This window comes from Spermophilus citellus, assembly GCF_964194105.1.
Source record: "Spermophilus citellus genome assembly, chromosome: 4".
In the NCBI taxonomy this organism is placed as follows: Eukaryota; Metazoa; Chordata; class Mammalia; order Rodentia; family Sciuridae; genus Spermophilus; species Spermophilus citellus.
The window spans coordinates 46,664,493-46,685,480 of record NC_138185.1 but is presented as its reverse complement, the minus strand read 5'-3'; positions in this window follow the sequence as shown (position 1 = coordinate 46,685,480).

Genomic DNA, 20,988 nt, shown 5'->3' with positions numbered 1-20,988 from the left:
AGTATAAATTGAGCAAATACTTTCACCTGGACACGGCACTTTTAGATTCACTTAAGGAGAACATTTACTAGTGTAAATATATATATGCCCTAACATTTCATTAAAACCTTATGTTTTATTCCCAAAAAAAATTGCAAACAATTTAATGTCCATCAGGAAAACTGGTATGTAAATGATGGAGCATCTCTAGCCTAGTGGCCTGCTTCTTAATTCATGTAGAACATGTACTCTGAAGTTAGACATCCTGACGGTGCTGATTAATTTCTTTGTGTCTCACTCTCCTCATCTGTGTAATGAGCATAATAAAAACCTCTGCTTACAGAGTTATTATGAGATTATGAAGATCACTCATGTATTTAGTACAGTGCCTAGCACATAACAGGAATCAAATCAATATTACTTATCAATGGCTATTATGCAATTGTTAAAAAAAAAAAAAACAGTGATGCTGTCCTGTATTTATTGACCTGGAGTGAAGCCTTTGACATAGTGTTGAATTAAGAAGCAGGTTACTGGGCTGAGGTTGTGGCTCAGTGGTAGAGCTCTTGCCTAGCATGCATGAGGCACTGGGTTTGATCCTCAGCACCACATAAAAATAAAAAAAATACAGATATTGTATCCACCTAAAAAATAAATATTTTTTAAAAAAGAAGCAGGTTACTGAATAGATTGCATTCATAAAGTGTATTTTAATTTCTGCTTGTATACATTCATGGTGAACTGTCTGAAAGTTTGGCCGACTAAGGGCTAGCAATGGATGAGTAGGGTGTCAAGGCTTCCAATCTTATATTTTCTTCTTTGTACATCATATATTGTTTGATATCCTTTTTAAAAAATAACCCGTATAATGTTTTTACAACCAGATTTAATTTAATTTTGGAAAAATAAAGAAATCACATATCTGTGTATCTTGCCTGCTTAGGCCTGGCTTTGTCTCAGAGGCTAACTGGATGCCCTGTTGAACAAAAGACCACAGGTCACTCTGGCCACTTCTGCTCATCTAAACTGGCATTCAATGACCTTTGACACAAGTTACTTTCTTTCCTCAGCCTGGGTATTATTCCCTCAGCTCTCTGCCAGGAACACAGGAAGCATTGGTAAATACATGTTCCTCTCTTTGTTCTCACCATGGAATTATATTTTCCCCGCGTTTCTACCTCATTTTTGTTTAGCCTACAGAGTATGCATGAAGCCCATGCTTGACTCAGGAAATGACAAGGTGCATGCAGAATGTTCACTGGCACCTACCTTGGATAGAGGGTACTCAGTTATTTCGTGGGTGGTTTCTAAAGGTATCCAAACTGTCCTGCAGGAGCTTCCAGCATCATTTTCAACCCAAGCTCTGGCTTTCTGCAGCCTGGCTGTTCACTGGGTTGTAGAAAACCTAACTGACCACGAGATGGCAGTCTTTCCTCACATGAGCCTTGCCAAGCCTGGGCCTGGGTGCTTCTGAATCCCGCTTCTGTGTTGCCTGAAGCAATTTCAGGAAAGAGATTCTTTACAAAAGAGACCTTCTCTAAAGAAGAGAACAGTAGGATTAAATATTCGGAAACAGAAGAACTCGAAGAAGAAAATACAATTTCCCAGCACCACGTGCTCACCCAGCCTTCTTTTCTTCAACAGTCACAACAGTTTTGTGTCCATTTGCAGCCTGGGGTGGAATTAGAATTGCCAAGCATCCCAGCGAGCTCTGAATCCACATGCCTTTATCCCTTTGTGCCACTCAAAGCCAGATATTGATGTCTGAAAACAAGATACATAAGCTTCATTATTTAAGTGACTTTTCCTTAAACAAGACTGCTTTAATACTTAACAAGGTAAGGAAGCTACATAATTTAAAATCTATGCAAACAGAAATAAGAAATTATTTGTAGCGAGCTCCACTTTTACACCCACCAACAAAGAAAGACATTCACAATTTTTTGCCTTCCCAGGGCCCCAAAATACAACACAGGCCTGTTCTCCGGCTCCCGGCAGAAGCCACAGCTGAAGCCGTTCTTTATCAGCTTTTCTTTCTCAATATTTACCAACCAATAAATCTTTTTTCCCCTGAGACAACTGACATTCGAATCCCATTCACGTGGAGGCTTGTTATCCAAATAATATTAAATAAACGGCTTCATGATCTACTGAGAATGTATTAAGATGGATTTTTTTTTTCTTTGAAGGTCAATATTGAAGATGAGAGGGGGTTATTCTCCCCAAGCCAGGGGGAGGGGTTAGTTGCTCACCTAGAAAAAGCACATCTCAATCTTCTAGCCTCCTGCAGAGGTGCCTCCCCTCTGTCCTGGGGCCATATATGCCCATCTTTCAGCTTCTCACAGTCTCTGCCCTCAAGGCCAAGCCTATCTGTGCCAGTATCATGGCAGTAACTGACAACCCCAAAGAATGGGAAAGGTTGCCAGATCTGAAGGAATAGAGTCATCTGTCACCTAATGACAGGTATATCATCTGAGAAATTCATAATTAGGCCATTTTGTCATTGTGCAAGCATCAAAAATGTACTTTCACAAACCCAGATGGTGCAGCCTATTATACACCTACGCTCTGTGGTAATACTGTCTTATAGCATGTCCAGTGATTTTGTGCATTTTTCAAGGTAGAATAAGTCAGTCTCCTGGTGAAAATTCCAATTCTGTTGTTCCACAAGCCATTGCCACCTTCCTTCCTTCTTCTGTCGGAGCCCTGTGTGATGCCCATGGAGAAGGTGCTGGACAGAGGCATCGGGAGGTGGAAGATAGGCCATCTCTGCTGCCAACTTCCTGGTGGGACCAGCCACCAGGAAAACTCTCCTCTCTGTGACTCATTTCCTCCATTTGCACAATAAAATTCTCCACTCACTCCCGAATCTTCCTGTGATGCTGCATATCAAGGGCCTGCAATGAAGGAAAGGAATCTAGAGCATTGGAAATTCCCAGCCATCAGGGAGCACAAATGAGGGCTTGATCTTAGTGGAGGCTAAACATCTCAGTCCTCAGAGAATCTTCTGAGGAGCAGGGGAAAGATTTTGAATATTAATAGTAATGGATAAGCCATTTTAAAGGTTTTGGTGTATGAATCAATTTCATCTTTATGATATTCCCATTATATGCCCATTTTACAATTTGGAACACTGAGAGTTTGAATACTCTCCACCACGGGCACAGAGCTTGTAAGGCTCTGAAGGATCTGAAGCCAGGTGGCTTGGCTCCAGAACCCCTTCTCTTACCTCTTAACCCTTGGCTGACCACAAGTCCAGAGGCCCATCACTGCCCGAACTGGTTGAAGAGCCCAGCTGCAACTAGATGCTCTGGCTGTTGGAAAATTGTGGCCCTTGGCCTTGGGCACCGCCCTGCAAATGGTCTTGTCTCCTTTCTTCCCCTCATCTTTATTTTGACTACTCTGACAGGTATGGCTGTGGGTGATATCCATGCTCACCAGCATACCCAGATTTCTGACATTATTTTAAAACTAAGCATCCCTAGTCTGGAAATCCAAAATCTGAAATGCTCCAAAACCCAAAATCTTTTGAGAACCAATATGTCTCCACAAATGGAAAATTTCACACCTGACCTAATGTAACAGGTCCCATTCAAACCACAGGTGCACTAAAAATATTATATCAAATTACCTCCAGGCTGTGTGTCCAAGGTGTATATGAAGGATAAACCAATTTCATGTTTACACTTGGGTCTCAACCCCAAGATATCTCATTAGTTAGTGTAAACATTTCAAAATCTTTTTAAGAATCCAAAGTTCAAAGCATTTCTAATCCCAAACATTTCAGAGATATTCAACATATACATAAATAAGAAATAAGTAATATTTCCCCACTAAAAAATGCAAACATTGTAGATAAGATTGACAGTTACAATTGACCACCTCCACTTTCAATTTTCTTCCCTCCTATCCAGAAGAACTACTGTCATCATTTTGGAAGTAGAATTACAAAGTATTTTCTATGAAAATTATACCTTGGAAAACATATAGTGGTGCTTTTACTTTGTGGGGATTTTGTTTCTTTCAGAAATATTATCATACTGGATATATCATATGGAAATCACCTTGCTCATTTGACAATGCATCTTGAGATCTTCCTATATTCCTACTCAGAGATCTGCCTCATTCTTTTTAACCATTATAGAGTATTCCATTGCATGGGTAAATCTTAGCTTATTTTTCCATTCCACTTTTTTTTAAAATTTTAGTTGTAGATAGACAAAATACCTTTATTTTATTTATTTGCTTTAATGTGGTGCTGAGGTTAGAACCTAGTGCCTCACACATACAAGGCAAACACTCTACCAACTGAGCTACAACCCCAGCCTCTCCATTCCACTTTTGATGGATATTTAGGTTGTTTCTAAATGTATAGTACTCCAGACACTCCTGTAATGTATTTCCTTTCACTTGCTTTCTTGTACATATATAAAAATATTTCTTTAGTATAAATAATAAAAGTGAAATTGCTGAGCATGTGCATATTTTTTAAACAAACACAAATATCATATAAGATTCGCACAATGCTCCCCTAAAATATCCAGGGAATCAAAACTCTACAGAACTCCTAAGCTGTTATAAGTAGTAGCAAAACATTAGTAAGAGTTGCAGGCAATGAGATGCAATAATGATAAGAGAGTGTGAGGCCAATGCACGGGAATGGTAAGATTATGCTTTTTGCTTCCATGTAAGAAAGCATGTCCAGATGTAAGAGGAGTAAAGAAGAATTTAAATAGTGAATATCCTTAAAGGCATTATAATTGAAAAAATTAAGGTAGCTTACATGCAAATATGTTGAGGTCCACTGTGATTAATGTGAAAGTTCCATTTTTCTGCATAGCCGAGGCTGTCAACCAGTGGTTATTGTGTCCCCCCAAATAAATTCGATGAGGCAGCAAACACATCTACACATGGAGGTTCCCTAGGATTCCTGACATGTGTCAGAACAGACACTAGGGGAAGGAAAGGCTATCTTTCTGCCACTTTACAAGGTGGTTGGCAGACCCCAGGCTGGGCTTTCCTCCACATACACATACATGCACACATGTACCCACATACAGGGCCTGAAGCATCCTCAGAATTCCTGCAACTCCTAGCTAATATATAAGCCTCTGAACCCACACCATGGAGGGAGGACTGTGTGCTTGGCCACATGTCTAGAGGGCATACCAGTCTCTTTGGAACCTACTTGGTACCTATGGCTTTTAGTTGAGGGAAACTTAATAACAGACCATGCCAAGATGTCAGTGTTATAAATCATGTTCCATCCATCCTTTTTTACATGGAGTCTCTTGTCTGATATTAAGATCAACCTCAGGCTAAAAGCAAAAAGTGAACAATTGTCAGTGTTTGCAGAACCTCGACTTCCCCTGTCTTAGATCTTCACCTGCTGAAGACCACCCACTTCTCTTGCTTTTTGCACCTGGATCTCCAAAAGCTTATGTCTTGTTTCTTCACACCTTTGCCTTTCCATACCGGCCACCATAAAAATAGCTCCTGTCTGCTCTCCAGACCTATGTGATTCAGAGTGTAGCCCTGGCACCTATGCTGGGTGCAAGGACACGAGATAAGGAAGGCAAACATTTGGACACTTTGATAGCAATTTGACAGCCATCACTTGAGAGCTGTTAAATCTAATACAAAATTTGAGTTTGACTGTTAACATCTATTTTAGTTTCATTTTCCTAGTCATTCATTTTTATTGCATTTTACAAATAAAACCCATTCACTATGGATTGGAGATGGTTTTAAACATGCATTTTTAAGTCAGGGTCTTTGTCTTTCAGCTTTCTCCAGGAAATAGAAAGCAGCTCTGTTCATATTCAAGACATTTAGTGCATATCATGGAGCAGGTGAGACAGGGCTCCTTGGCCTAGTTATATAGTGTAAGTGTGTTATCCCAAATCTTCTATGCGTTCCTTGTTGTAATAGGCTGTTCCCTTTGTTGATGGAAAATGTCAGCCAGCTTCACAGAATAACCCACATGGATTCAAAGACTAATCCCAAACATGCCAAGGCTGGTTATTATTCATTTCATTGGACTTTCTGGGTCCAGGGAACATGCCGAGTTTCTGTCTGATGGCTATCCCATACACACCTGGCAGAAAACAAGCCAAGTTTATGAAGAGGCAAGACAGCAGGTGGCTTGTGTGATCTTGTATTTGTGTAAAGCCACATGCATGTGAACAGGCACTCTGGATGCTTGACATTTTCCTTCTCCTGTGTTTTCAGTAAAAGTACACATTTTCAAAAGTTCACATATGGAGATATTACCTATTTGAATAACACCTTCAAGACTAGCCAAAATTTTTCAAGGTTTTTTTCCTCAAGGACAAATGTGAACATTTTCTTGAACTGATGTCCCAGCTGACTATTGCTGAACAGCAAACCTCTGCAAATCTTAGTGACTTAAGACAACAGCAATGTTTGTTTTTGTTGTTGTTTCTAGTTTTGTTATTTTTGCCCCCTGAACATGCCATTTGGATGGATCTCAGTGGGAAGAGCATTTCTTTGCATCTCTGCTCCTCTTAGCATCAGTTGTGCAGCCCAAAGTCTGGAATAGAGTCATCAGCAGTCTCTCACTCATAGCTGATACCTGGGCTGGAGAGATGCAGACAGCTGGGCTGGAGTAGTGCAGACTTTCCTGGCCTCCCATTCTGTCCTTGTGTGGTCTCTCTACATGGTCTTTCCAACATTACAGTTTAGGACTACTAGATTTCTTGCATGTGAGCACCAGAATCCCAAGGCACTCATCTCAAAAAGAAAGAATCCATGAGGAAACAGTACCACCTTTCATGACCACCTCAAAGTCATGCATTCTACTCATTGAGGCATTCACAAAGACATTCCCAGTTTCAAGGGAAGATAAGAGACTCTGCATCTTGGCAGGAGTGAAGCAAAAAGAACATATGGGACCAAAAATATTGTTGCAATGCTTTTCAGAAACTACAATCTCTATTAGACTGTTTTTTGTTGCTATGATTTACCTGAGGCAGGCTAGCTTTAAAAAGAAAAGAGGTTTATTTAACTTCAATTTTGGAACCTGAAAGTCCAAAGAGCATGGTACAGGCTCTTTTCAGGACTGTACAGTAGGTGGTAGGAGCATGTGTAGAAGGAAACAATCACATCTACAAACAGGAAGCCAAAGAGAGGCCAAACAGGACCAGGCCCAGGATTTTATTACTCTCATTAGAACTCCCTCCAGGAGACCTGTAATCCCTTCTGAAGGCATGCCTCTAGGGACCTAAGGACTTCCCACTAGTCCCTGTCTCTTTTAAAGATTCTATCACTTGCCAGGTGCATGCCTGTAACCCTAGCAACTCAGGAGGCTGAGGCAGGAAGATCATGAGTTCAAAGCCAGTCTCAGCAAAAGCCAGGAGATAAGCAACTCAGTGAGACCCTGTCTCTAAATAAAATACAAAATAAGACTGGGGATGTGTCTCAGTGGTTAAGTGCCCCTGAGTTCAATCCCTGGTGCAAAAAAAAAAAAAAAAAAAAAATTACATCACTTCCCCACTTCCCCATATTAGCACAATAAGAACCGAGCCTCTGACACATGAAATTTTGGGGAGATGCACTAAAACCACATCTAAGCCACATCACAGTCTATTATCACAGATACACAGGTACAGAAGAAGACTGTGAAGACATTAACTGAGTGTATTGAGATCATCTAGGTACAAGATGCTTTGGTGCTGTGCTGGGGCCCAGAAATGACTGAGAACCTGTCAGCCCACTGTGACCACAGGAGAAGCATGGGGTCATGTCAGACAAGAAAGAAGTGGTGGAACTTCTTGCCACATGCATTTCTAGAGTCAGAGCTGACTGTGGCTCTGCAGCTCTGTGGCTCTGTACCTCTGAACCTAGCTCAGCTCAGTGAGTGCACAGTGCTGATATCATGCTGTGCCCACCAGATCAAGAGCTCCCTTCTCCAGGCAGCCTTCCTTGATCCTCCTCCACTGAACCTTTCCATAAGCTCTCTACTACTCTGAGCCATTGATTTGTCTGTGTTCCATGAACAGCCTCTAAGTCCCTCCAGGTCTGGAACCACATTTGCTACTGTGCCGTTTCTCTCATGTGCCTGGGAAATGACTAGCACATAAGGACCATTGGTTGCCAATTGCTGAATGAGAGAAAAAAGTGGGCAAAATTCCAGGGATGGCCCCCTAATGCTATTTGTGTTCTTTTTAGGAAGATATGTTGAAATTTTGTTCTGTTTATATTTATTTCATTGGGAATCCCATTCATAGGCACACGCTTATGTGTATTCTGTGTGGGGAACATGCTTTTGTGCATTAATGTGTTCATCTCTGTTTATGTGTGTTATGTGCAAGTACATGTGTATATTTTTGTGTGGGAATAAGTCACAAATGTGTAAGCCCATGTATAGAAAGCTGTATATGTACATCCATGCGTGCTTGTGTTAGTGAGGGAATTTATGTGTTTCAGCAGGCCCATGTTGGCCTGTGTTTGCATTTAGACATTTGCATTAATGAGTTTGTGAATGCTTCTGTGTGATCATATGTCTATGTCCACATGCACATGAATATTTATGATGGTGTCTGAGCGCATGAATGTTTGTGTGTGCCTGCATGTCTGTGCATGTGCACATGTATCTGTATGTGTGAATATGAGCATGTGTTTTTGTGTGTGAGAGAACGTGCACAAAACCATCCATCCAAAAAGCTGGCCACAGGTCTGTGGCTGGGCCTTGAGGCATCCTCCCTCATTAGCGATTCCTGCAGCATCCTCGGGAGGCCATCCTGACTTCCTCTCAGGGATGAGGAGCTAAGCAGAGGTCAAGTGACTTGCTCCAGACCCCACAGCAAGTCGGTGGCAGCTCCGCGAGGGTCTGATTGCCAGGCTCACACTCCCTCTGCGCGGCCGAGCTGCCTCTCTGTGGCATGTTGGCACCTGGCCCAGGCCTCGCTGCCCGGCTCTGAGAGCTCCCATTGTGGGCGAGAAGTGGCTGAGAGCCATCGCCTGGATCCGCAGGTGATGGCTCTGTTCTGAAATGTTGAGGGAGGAGTGACTCCCAAGGGGACAGGAAAAGGGGCACCCCTCATTTTGTATGGTTAAAGGATTGGAAATCACAGGCATGTAAAAGGAGGAAAGAGGAGAGAGGAAACCAAAGCCCATGAGGAATAATGAAGATGTCAAGAAGGACACACACAGAGAATGGTAGGAGCAAGTGATCAAAAGCAGAAAACACACACACACACCAATAGCAACAGGAAGCAGAGAGAGCTGGAGGCCACATGGGCTCGGGAAACTTTTTGTTTCCCACTTTAATTGGTGACCCTGCTCAGAGTTGTTGGAACTGGGCACAGCTCAAGAGAGTTGAGTGTGGGTATGAAAACAATGGGCAGCTGAATGGCCCAGAAAGGCAGCCAAGAAGGGCTTCCATCCCAGCACTGGTGGATTTCAGAGTTACTCTTCTGGGCACAGAAGAAGGGCTTTCAAACCCTTCCGAATTATATCCACGGAGGAGTTCCCCCAGGAAACCCACCTGGACAGAAGTGCCTGGATGAGAAAGCTGGGATTCAGGGTGGGCCAGCTGGGTGCTATACTTGAGAGGGGCTCAGATATCACTGGAAGTGGAGTCGCAAGAAGAAAATTGCATTCACAGGAGGTTGTCTTACCAAGTGTGACCCAAAGGGTGATTTTTTAATAAGTTCCTTAGGGTGGGAATCAGAGCTCTTCTGTGTCAGACTTAGTAACAACAGGCAGACAATGAATTTCCACTTACAGCAATGTTGCTGGTGAAGAGCTGGCTTTTGTGCTGTGGGCTGGGACAGCTGTGTGAGGGAGAGGGGCACAGCCAGCTGGCACAACAGGAGGCCAAGACCTCCACAGCAGCAACCTTCTAACACCTTCCTCACATCTTCTCTAATGAACGAGTATTTAAAGAGCACCTTTTAAAATGAACACCAAATTATTGTCCATACCTATTCCTGACTAAGACTGGGCACTGCTCTGAAGCCAGGAAAATTAATCAAAATTATTTTTTAAAAAATGAGCTAACTGCAGATAGGGACAGAATATCAGTATTTATCTTCTCTCTTACCCCCTTAAAGTGACAGTGAAGAAATAGAGGACCAGAAATCTCTTAAGAGCAAAAGGTAATGATAAGGAAACCAACAATCAAAGGATAAAAGATTTCCTAAGAGGGGAAAAAATGTTGAGGACTAAGCGGCTGGAAGCTGTTGACCTGGCTGTATCCAGAAAAGGTGGCTCAATGCGCAAGACAGAAAGAGCCAACCTACCTACGTATGTCAAAAAGACTTCCAGCTCAGGGGTTAGCAGACCCAGGAATGGACAAGTGAGAAAAAGGAAGGCTTCCAAAGGCAGGAGATGATCTATTCCCCAATCCACTGAGCCATGCATTCCTTACACCCCTGCCCTGTTCTGTCTTCTTCCAGTTCTGAGCACAAAGAGGGAAGGGTACACAGTATGTACCTCTGGTTTCTGTGCAATGACAAGAACACAAAATAGCAACATTCTGCCTGCTCTAACGTCCTAGGATTAGGAGTCACCCAGAGCCAAGCCCTGTCCATTCTGACCTTTGAGGAGACCTGGCCTAATATCTCTTTCCCTGCCTCTTCTCTGTCAGTCCATCCTTCTGTTCTTCCCCAAGGCCCTACCACCAGTCTATACAGGTAAAAGCAACTTACCTGTATAGATAATTTGCCAATAATTTTATACTCAAATTAAATTATATAAGAATTTTATATGTAACCACTAGTTGATAAATCTGAGATGAAATAAACACATTTGTAATTATACAAGGCCTCAAAAAAGTAAACCTTTTAGCATCCTTTCTATAGAAATCTCCTAAAACTGAAGCATACCAAGAGAAGAATGAAAACATACAATAGGTAGTATGAAAAGAAACCACAGAACTAGCCCTGAAATGCAATGAAAATGCACACCAGCTACCCAGAAATTAATAAATTTCCTTTTTCTTTAAAATTAACAATGGATCATAAGCTGTATAGGGTATGCTAACTATATGAAATACTAGTTACCAAGCAAAACAAACAGAAATAAATGACCCCAGAGAAAACAGACATAATTCAGAAAATCAAGAAGACTTGGGGGAAAACCCCAAATCTCTAAATAATATCCTTAGAGGGCTTTGAGAGTATATCATATCTATAAAACAAGAACAGAATGCTTTAAAAGTAGAACAAAGAAAAAGAATAAGCTCTTGGAACTAAAAATTGTGTTTTCTGACTTTAAAAATTAAATAGAAGAGTTGATAGACAATGCCAAGGTAAATCCTTAGACTATAGAGCAAATACACAATAGCCAAAAACATGACAGAAAAGGTATGATGAGCAAAGACAAGCCAGGACAATGATCAGAGTAATAGGAGTTTCAGAGAAAATAAGGAAGGAAGGAATGGTTGAAGTCATGCAATAAGAGAAGAAGGATTACCAGATTAAATCTGAGTCTTCACATTTAAATTGTCATCAGCAATGAATGGGGATGATTCAAAACTGCACAGACACTTCCAAAATGTCAGGATATTAAGGATATAAAGAAAATATAAAATGCTTGTAAACACAAAGAAATAGGTCATATAGAAAGATTTAGACTCATATTAATATCAACAATACTGAGTACTATTTGACCACGCTGAAAAGTATTCAAGGTCCTGCCACAGTCTGGCTGGGCACAATTCAGGAGCCACTTGTCAAAAGAAACCAACTTTATTTTTAGAACCACACAGGCCAAACAAAACAGCTCCTCAGGAAAAATCCTCAGAGCCCAACTGCCACCACCGGCTTCCCACAAGCCTCTCTCCCCCCACCCAAGCCTCTCTCCACCTCCCACAATTCCCCTGCTCTTGAGGCCGATTGGCTGAGTCACGTGGGCGGAGCCAAAAATGTCCCCCAATGAGCAGCTCCGTGGTCTGAAAGGGCAGGGAAACAGCCCAATGAGCATCACGGCAGAGGAGCCAATCAGCTAGATGTTGCTGGGGCCGCTGTGAACCAATCATCAGCCGGCAGCTGGAAGTTTGCTGGCAGCTGGAAGTTTGCTGGGGCCCCTTCGGCTGTGGCTCTCAACAAGGTCCCAATGGGAAATTAGCTTACCAGTAATTTATACTCAAATTAATGTATTTAAGAATTGTATTTGCAAACAAATATTATTAAATCTGAGATAAAATAAATTCATTTTTAATCACACAAGGACTTGGAAAGCAAACTTATCAGCATCCTTTCTATGGAAATCATCTAAAGCTACATCACACCAAAAGAAGAATGAAAACAAGTAGTAACAAAGAATAGTATAAAAAGAAACAGGAGAATCAGCCCTGAAGTGCAATGAAAAGAAATGCAAAGATGAGACTTGTAAAACAGGTCTAGAGAGAAGCAAATCCATATTAGAAAATATCTAGGCTCCAAGAAGAACATACTCAAGAAAGGCTGGGATAGAGGAAGAAGTGAGAAAATATTTGGGGGCATGGTGACATGGCTCTACAAGAAGAAAAACCGTTAGAAACAACACGCACAGGAGAATCTACTCCTTACTGTGGAGCAAACTAAGATGGGGCATGATTTTAAGAAGTGAATAAAGTGTAGGCTCCCTTTGCCTTTAGTGCTGGAAATATTTTCCTTTGACCTAAGATTCTTGACAGTGAACTCATAGTGAAGATAAGGCAGTCCCGACTTGGCTCTGTAATTAAGAACAGCTATGGCCGGGCACTGTGGTGCACACCTGTAATCCCAGTGACTCAGGAGGCTGATGCAGAAGGATTGCAAGTTCAAGGCCAGCCTCAGCAGCTTAATGAGATCCTGTCTCAAAATAAAAATTTTAAAAATGGCTGGGAATGTAGTTTAGTGGTAAAGTTCCCCTGGGTTCAATTTCCCGGTAGCAAAAATAAAATAAAGACAGCTGTAAAGGAATAATAATGGATACTTGGCTTATTGCTTTTCAAGATTTAGTATTAACCATTGGGGGAAAAAATCAGGATACACATATGGTTAGAGAATGTAAAGTTTAGTAACATAAACACTGTACAAATAAAGATATAGCTAAAATATATATATATATATATATATATATATATATATATATATATATGGAAAAGCAGAAGGAATTGCAGCAGATAGGGGAATGGAAAAGTCACATTTCATCTTAGATTGTGCAGTATAAATACCTAAGTGTCTAGATTTGATGCTCAAGAAACAGAAATCCATATATCTTGCTTAAAATTAATCATAGACATAAAACTAATTCTTGCTTTGGGTTCACTCAGAGCTGGAGCCTAAAATAAGGAAACCAGGATTGGTTTATTTGGAGGAAGATGATGCTGGAGAAGGAATAGTGAGGTGAGAAATGGAAGGCAGCCAAGAAAGGTTCCAGTGTGAAGCCTGGTGGCACCATGGTGACATAGCATGAGTGGGACTCAGTTCAGTCTGTGCAGGCACTGCCACTTGGAAGTTGGGCCAATGCACATCCAAGTAGTAAGGGCCATGGGATGTGAGTAAGGCAAAATCAACGTCTTCTATGTATACTTGACAAAAATTAGAAAAGTAGACATAGCTCAAAGCAGGCCTATACCACTACATTGTATGTGATGTACGCATGGAATAGATGATGTCAGAGCAGAAGGAGTGAACTTAATGGCTACAGAAGAGGATACAGTAAAGTTAAGGGATTAGAGAGTTTGGTTATGACGAAGGGGGGTACCCGGTTGGAAAGTCCAATGAGAAAGGTTGAAAACAGGATAATTGACTGAGTTCTGTTTAGGGAAGTGGAGAAAGGAATGAAGTTAGAGACAGAAATGGAAAGTGCTTGGTGCTTTCTGTTTTCCAGTGTGACTCTAAACTCTTCTGATGCTGAAACCCCTACCCATGGCTAAGAGTAAGAACTCAGTATATACTGGATGGATGGATGGATGAATGGATGGATGGATGAGCAAGAATGTTCTCAGAGTGCATATACTCAGATGTTTCAATTGCAAAGCTATGAACTGAAACCAGTTGTTCTCATGGGGCATCTTGCGGAGACATCTTGCTTTACCATAGCCATTCTGCTGTCAGTAATAACCACAAATACCTAAAAATGCCTTCATCTTATGTCTGAAACAAGGATTGAGTATAAGTAGTTACTTGGGTGATGGTCCCAAGAAACATGAATAGGAGTGTAGGGAAATAGGATAGGGCAGGGTGTTAATAAGCAGATTTGTGCTATAAGCAGTAGAAACTCAATCCTGCTGGGGAATTTTAGAAAATGATGTAGAACCTGCTCAGAGTTGTCTAACCTGAAGGGTAAGGAAGGGGTAGTTTTGATCCACAATCATTGATTTTGGTTTTGCTCCCAATTGATCAGCCCTTTCCTCCTTCCATCCCACCACCCCCAGTCCTCACCTCCAGGTGTGTAGCATGCAGGTAGAGCTTGCCTCCCAAGCCAGGAACAGCCAAGGTGGATTCCTGTATAGATGCACGAGGAAGAAGCCATTGCTGGTAAATACAAAGGAGATGTGAATGGAGCACAGAGGGTGTGTGGGCTCTCTCTTGCCCAGCGAGAAGGTCCACAGAACAGTGTAGAGGAGAGTGTGGCTGCAGAGTCGCTAATCAAGACCTCCAGAGACCAAGCAGGGAGCAGGTCTGATTTTATTGCGCAGTTACTGCCGCAGTCCGGCTGCAGCAAAATAATCGGGGGGTGACGAGCAACTTGTGTATTTTGATACAGCAGGAGTAGGAGCCTTTTATTGTAGGACTGGAGCGATATATATACATTCCACACAGCTTATCTTAATTAACATAAACTAGATATAGCAGTCAACCAATAAGGAATCTCCACACTTAATGGCTTGCTGGCGTTACTTCACAAACCACTCCCTCTGCAAAATGCCAGGCGCCATCTTGACTTGTTTACAGACTCTAACAAGTTACCATGTATATATACTCAGGCAGTAGCTAAATAGATTATAGGCAGCCACCAATGCAATTTCTGCTAACTGTCCTTGCAGCGACCAGTCGAGGAGTGGGCTGTGGTGCAAACACAGGGACTGCAACACATGGCCTCCTGCCCAGGGCTGTGCCTATGGGATAAGCGTCCTGTCGCTCACACACCTAGCATGAGGGGAGTGGCCTGCCACTCAGATGCCCTTAACGTAGGCCATGTATGCAGTACTCCATGCACTTGTTCCCACAAGAGGTCATTTTCTACACTGTATGCCAGGCACATTGAATAATAAGGGGAATGAAATCTACCCAATTGTGCTATGTCCATGTGTGAATACACCACAATGAATCCCGCATATATACATATATATCTATGTATGTGTGTGTGTGCACACATATAAATATACATATATATTGCACTAATTAAAATAATAATAGGAGGGAGATCAATAGAGTACGGCAAGTAGATAGAGGGACAGAGAAGAGGAGGGAAAGGGAAGGTACCATGGAATAGGATTGATCAGATTATGTGCATGTACAAATAGGGTATAAGAATCCCACTATTATGTATAATATACATATATATGTATATAATACACATATAATATATATATATATATACAACATATTTATGTGTATAATTAAAATGGACCAATTAAAAATAGTAGAAAATAAGTATGTGGTCTAAAAAATGAGTGAAAATCAACATAACTAGAATATAATGAGCACAAAGGAGAATAGTAAAAAACAAAAATCAGCCTGAAAAGTAGACAGGAAGGATATCATGGAAGATCTTGTACCTCAAAGGTATTGGTTGAGATGGGTTCCACGCTGCACTGTAGCAACAACTGGGAGAATTAAAGTAAAAGCAGATATCAGGGGGAGGAAAAGAACTGTGACTGTAGTGGGCCCCAGGCTCAATATAAGACAGAAATGCTGTATGTAAGAACAATGCTTTTAAGAGTGCTTGTGGGAATATGGAATATGGGGTCAAGGATCACTCATTTTGTTTGAAGCAGCCTTGGTTGACCTCTAATTGGTATTGTGTCTAGATTTAGTCTTCTCACCTTAGAGTGTATAAGGGGAAAAAAGGAGAGGAGATTCAGCAATATCAATGAAGAAAGTTGACTTTCCATAAACAGAAAGACAAATCAGCTATCATCAAGCCTATCAAAGGTCATTGTGAAAGGAACCCCAGCCAGATGTTGAGTTATTCAAAGGATGGGAGGGTGAAAGAATGCTGGAGTCTGATTTTCTCTGTCCTTCAATTCATATGGTATCATCCATGCCATGGTAACCGTCATCTTATCTTGAATGTATATTTCCTCTTTGTTCCAGGGAACTTCATTTGACCAACAATTCATTCAAACCTCCTTCAACTCTCTCTATGGATGGAGAGGAGCTTTGTAGAGGTTTCCCTTCCTTCCAATGAATAAATTATATCTTCTCAAGAAACCCAGATAGTAGGAGGAAGCATCATGATTGGGTGATTTGGGCATTAGCCAATTGAAAGACCAGGAATCAATAACAGAGGGACAAGAATCCTTTCTGGTTGTACAATAATCAGGCACTAAACTATTATGATGTCTCCAAATCCTACATTTTCCCATTAAAGTTTTGTAAAGAAGTCTCTTGACAGCTTTGTCTTCTGATCCTTTCTGGTTAGTTTCCAAATATCTTTAATGGTGTTCAGGAAGGGAAAAAAATGCAGTCTAAACCAAAAACATAATATTCATAATAATAACTTGCATCAAGTTAAGTGTCAGATCCCATGCTGTACATCTGTTCCAGTTATCTGCTGCTGCATAAATAAGCCACTCCAAAAGTTAGTAGCTTTTAAAATACATCATTTATTTCATCCCTGTATCTAAAAATTTATCCTGGCCCAGCGGGGAATATCATCTTTGCTTCATCTGGTATCAGCTGAGGCAGCTCAGATGGAGCCTAAGGATTCATTTCCAGGATTGTTGAGGTCTGTGGATGGTGAATGGATCTGCTAAGAGCTCAGTAGTGGAGACCAGGACTTCAGTTCCTTCCACATGGGCCTCTCCGTGAGCTGGTAGGGCTCTCTTCCATCATGGCAGTTGGTTCCAAAAACAAACATGACAAGATGACTTGGTAGGAACTGTACCACCTCTTACAACCTAGCCTTAGAAGTAACATAATGTCACCATACACTTAAGCCCAGATTTAAGAGGATGGAATATAGAATTCATCTTTTAATGGCAAGGCTATCAAAACCACATTGTACAACAACCATGGGAATTAGAGACACTGTTGCGGCCATCTTAGGGGAACACAATCTTCCACATAGGCCCTGCTCCCATTTAGACCTCATGGCATCCTTATAAGGTAGACATTGTTCACCTCCCCTTTCCCAACAAGAATTCTGTGACTTGACTGTAATCAAAGTACAATCACATAGCAAACTTACACTCAGGTCTCTGTGGCCCTAACTCTTTCTCTTTGTTTCCTTTTCCTGGTACAAGAAATTGAACCCAGGGGCACTCTCCTATTGAGTTACATCCCCAGCCCTTTTTATTTATTTATTTGTTGTTGTTGTTGTTGTTGTTGTTGATTTGAGATGGGATCTCATTGGATTGCCCAAGCTGGCCTCCAACTTACAATCCTCCTGCCTCAGCCTCCCAAGTCACAGGAATTACAGACATGTACTACCATGCCCAGCTCTAAGTCTTTCATTTTTAAGTGCATACTAGACCACATCCCATAAAATAACTGTAACTTATGACTTGGCATGATGGAATTAGAGCTGACTTTATCATTTAGCTTGGTGATTTTGAGTTTAATCTTCTATACCTCTTTGGCTCTTAGTGATCCTTTATGTAAAATGGGAAACTAAGAATACCTTTGTAAGTAACTCTCAGAGCTGCTTCATTGTTAAATCAGATAACACATATTAAAAGTTTTCTGGTGCACAGGCAAATAGGAGATCTTAAATATCTGAGCATACTAAACCTCATGTATTACTTGATATTCAGTAGTTAACATCCAGTAGTAGTAACATTGGAGTGACCTGCATCCCACTACACATCTACACCAATTAGGTTTACATTAGGCTATTGGTCAGAGGCTCAAAATAATCAAGGTTCAAAGAGAAGCAGTTTGTTTCCTCTCATAGCAAAAATGTGGTGAGGGCTGGGGTTGTGGCTCAGCAATAGAGTGCTTGCCTAGCATGTGCGAGGCCCTGGGTTTGATCCTCAGCACCACATAAAAATAAATAAATAAATGAAAAGGATTCTGTCCAACTACAACCAAAAAATAAATATATATATTTTTAAATTTGGTGATATTCCAGAGCTGGTTTGATGATATTCCAGAGTTTAAAGTTGGTGATATTCCAGAGCTTTTGATAGTTCCCATATATCATTAGTTCTAGGCTCTTGTTCATTTTTGTTCTGCTATCCATAGTTCATTGCTTCCCTCTTTAAGTCATCTCATGATTACAAGATGGTTGCTGATGCTCATCCACTATATCCAAATCAAATACCAGAAAAAGGAGAAAGGGGCAAGACCAAAAAGGCAACTTTCTGTTGAATAAGTCCTTTGAAGATCTTTCCCAAAAGTTCTACCCATTAACTTCAACTCATAGACCAACTTTCTTTACAAGGGAGAGGGGAAAATGTTATTTTCTAGACATGCATGTTATTGTAGAAATTCTATTAGTGAAAAAGAGAACATGAGAGTGCATATTGTAGGTAACTTATAAACTCTAGCCTGTTGCTACTCTATTCTACTTGAGTGCTGTCCTCTATTCTTTCTACCCGCTATTGTTGCATTAAAAACCACTCCAAAACTTCCTGGCTTAAAACAACAACAACCATTTATTTTGCTCACAAATTTGCATTTGGAGCAGGGCTTGATAGGGATGACTCATCTCTGCTGCACACAGCATCCTCTGGGACACTTGATGGAGCGCTGAAGGATCAACTTCCGGGTGAGCTCACTAACATGACTGCCAGATGGTTGAAAGGCTGAGGTTCTTGTCTCCTCTCCACAGGGAGCTGCTCCATGCGGCCTGGACTTCTTTACAACACCATGCCTGCATTTCAAAGGCAAGGATCCCAAGACAGGGAGTCAGACACAAGTTGTATATCATTTATGACCAAGCCTTGGAGGTCATATAGCATCCCTTTCACTATATTCAGTTCCTTGAGGCCCTCACAAAGGCCCACCCCATTGGATAAAGATCCTACCTCTTCGTAGGGTTCAGCATGATTCTGGAAGAGCATGCGAGATGGAAAATATTATTTGGGCCATTTTTAGAAAATAAACATTTTTCTGTGATAAAAAATTACACCAAAATTACAAATATAATTTTCTCTTATTATAGGCCATATTATCATTTCAGGGAATATAAGACCATCTGGAGATTCATTAAAAGTTGAAGGCCACAATTTCATGAGCCTTAGATGGCCTCTAAGTTGAAACTGGCTGTAGTTTGGCTTAGTTTATAATCAAAATCATGAGACAAGTGTCCTGAGACTGAATTCTCAACAGCCACAGACATGTAGTAGCCTTCCAGGTTGGAAAATATAGATTTAGACCAGGATAGAAAGGTGAAAGGATCAGATGGGTGAAGGAAGCTACCTGAGGCCCTAAACATGTTTATTTTCTCCCCCAGCCTACAGAGATTTCCCCAGCGGTCCCTCCCATTACAGCATACTCTGCCACCACTGAATTGAATTTGATCCCATCAATTGTTTGGAAAGAAGCATCAAAAATGCTCTAACTAGGTTTGGCAAAAGCATGATTTTCAAACTTTGTTGGACATACCTTGCTGTAAGAATTGATATCTATATCACAATTCAATAGACATGCATTTTCAATATGCATGTAAAATAATTTTAATGAGGCAATTCTTACACCTGTCATGTGTAACATATCCTGATGTTTTCTCTTAGTTTATTTTGTTCTAGTCTATTTAATTTCATTTTTTTTATAAAATCAAGACTGGCCATAATCCACTAAAATAATTTTATACCCTACTAATAAATTGAGAACTTACTTGAAAAACACTTCCCAGTCTATTGTGTTTCTCTTTACATGAAACTAAAAACCACTCCCCATTTGATTTCTACCAATTCCTAATGAACGGTGTGCTGATACAAGGAAAACAAGTCAAATTAAGTAATGGAATTTTCAAATGCTATAGTGTTCTCTGCCAAAATGGGAAATATATATTTTCCTGACCATAAACCATAGGAGATTTCAAGTTAAGCCTGGAAGATTGAACACAAGAATTCAAGAATTAATCACCGCTCCCTCCTCCAACCTTTCTAAAATGGTTTTTGTTTTTTCCTTAATGTGGAGGGAGGGGTCTTAAAAAGAGACAAGGAGTATGGAGAGTAGATAGGAACAACATAATTCAGAGGGATGGAGAGTCCATGAAGGAATAGGAGTTAGCAACAGACTTAGTGACTGATGCATACCTGAGAAAGATCTATCTAGTGTGACCTTGGGGAAAGGGGAGCCAGAAGCCAAAACACAGAACCTGTAAAGTCTAAAACTTCAGAGAGTGGGAATCCAGTTGGAAAGCTGAATAAGTGACTGTCGAAGAAGAAAATGTGCTCCCAGGGAGCTGCATGGTTCCCACCCTGGTGGCAGACTAGGATTTACTCTATGGGAGGTTTAAGTAGGAGATCTGTGACCTGTGGAATAGCAGACATGAAGGAAGGAAGAGGTCCTTACTACAAACAGGTGAAATTCCCATACTGAACACTAGGATCCTCAACCCTATTAACCCCCAGACTCATTAGTCATCACATACACCCTCTAAAAGAACTTGAGAAAATTCTTCTTAGGGAAATTTGGCCAAAATTTAAAAATACCTAAAGATTCTGATATTGGGTAGTCTCCTAGGATGACCTAAAAAGATTGCCCCACAGGGGAATGCATAGTTTATTTTATTTATTTATTTGTTTGTTTATCTTTTTATTTATTTTGCAGGGCTGGGGATGAAACCCAGGGCCTTGCACATGCTAAGCAAGTGCTGCCTACCACTGAGCTACATGCCCAGCTGCATGGAACCTATCATGGTTAAGTCCCATCTATATACATATAATCTGCAATC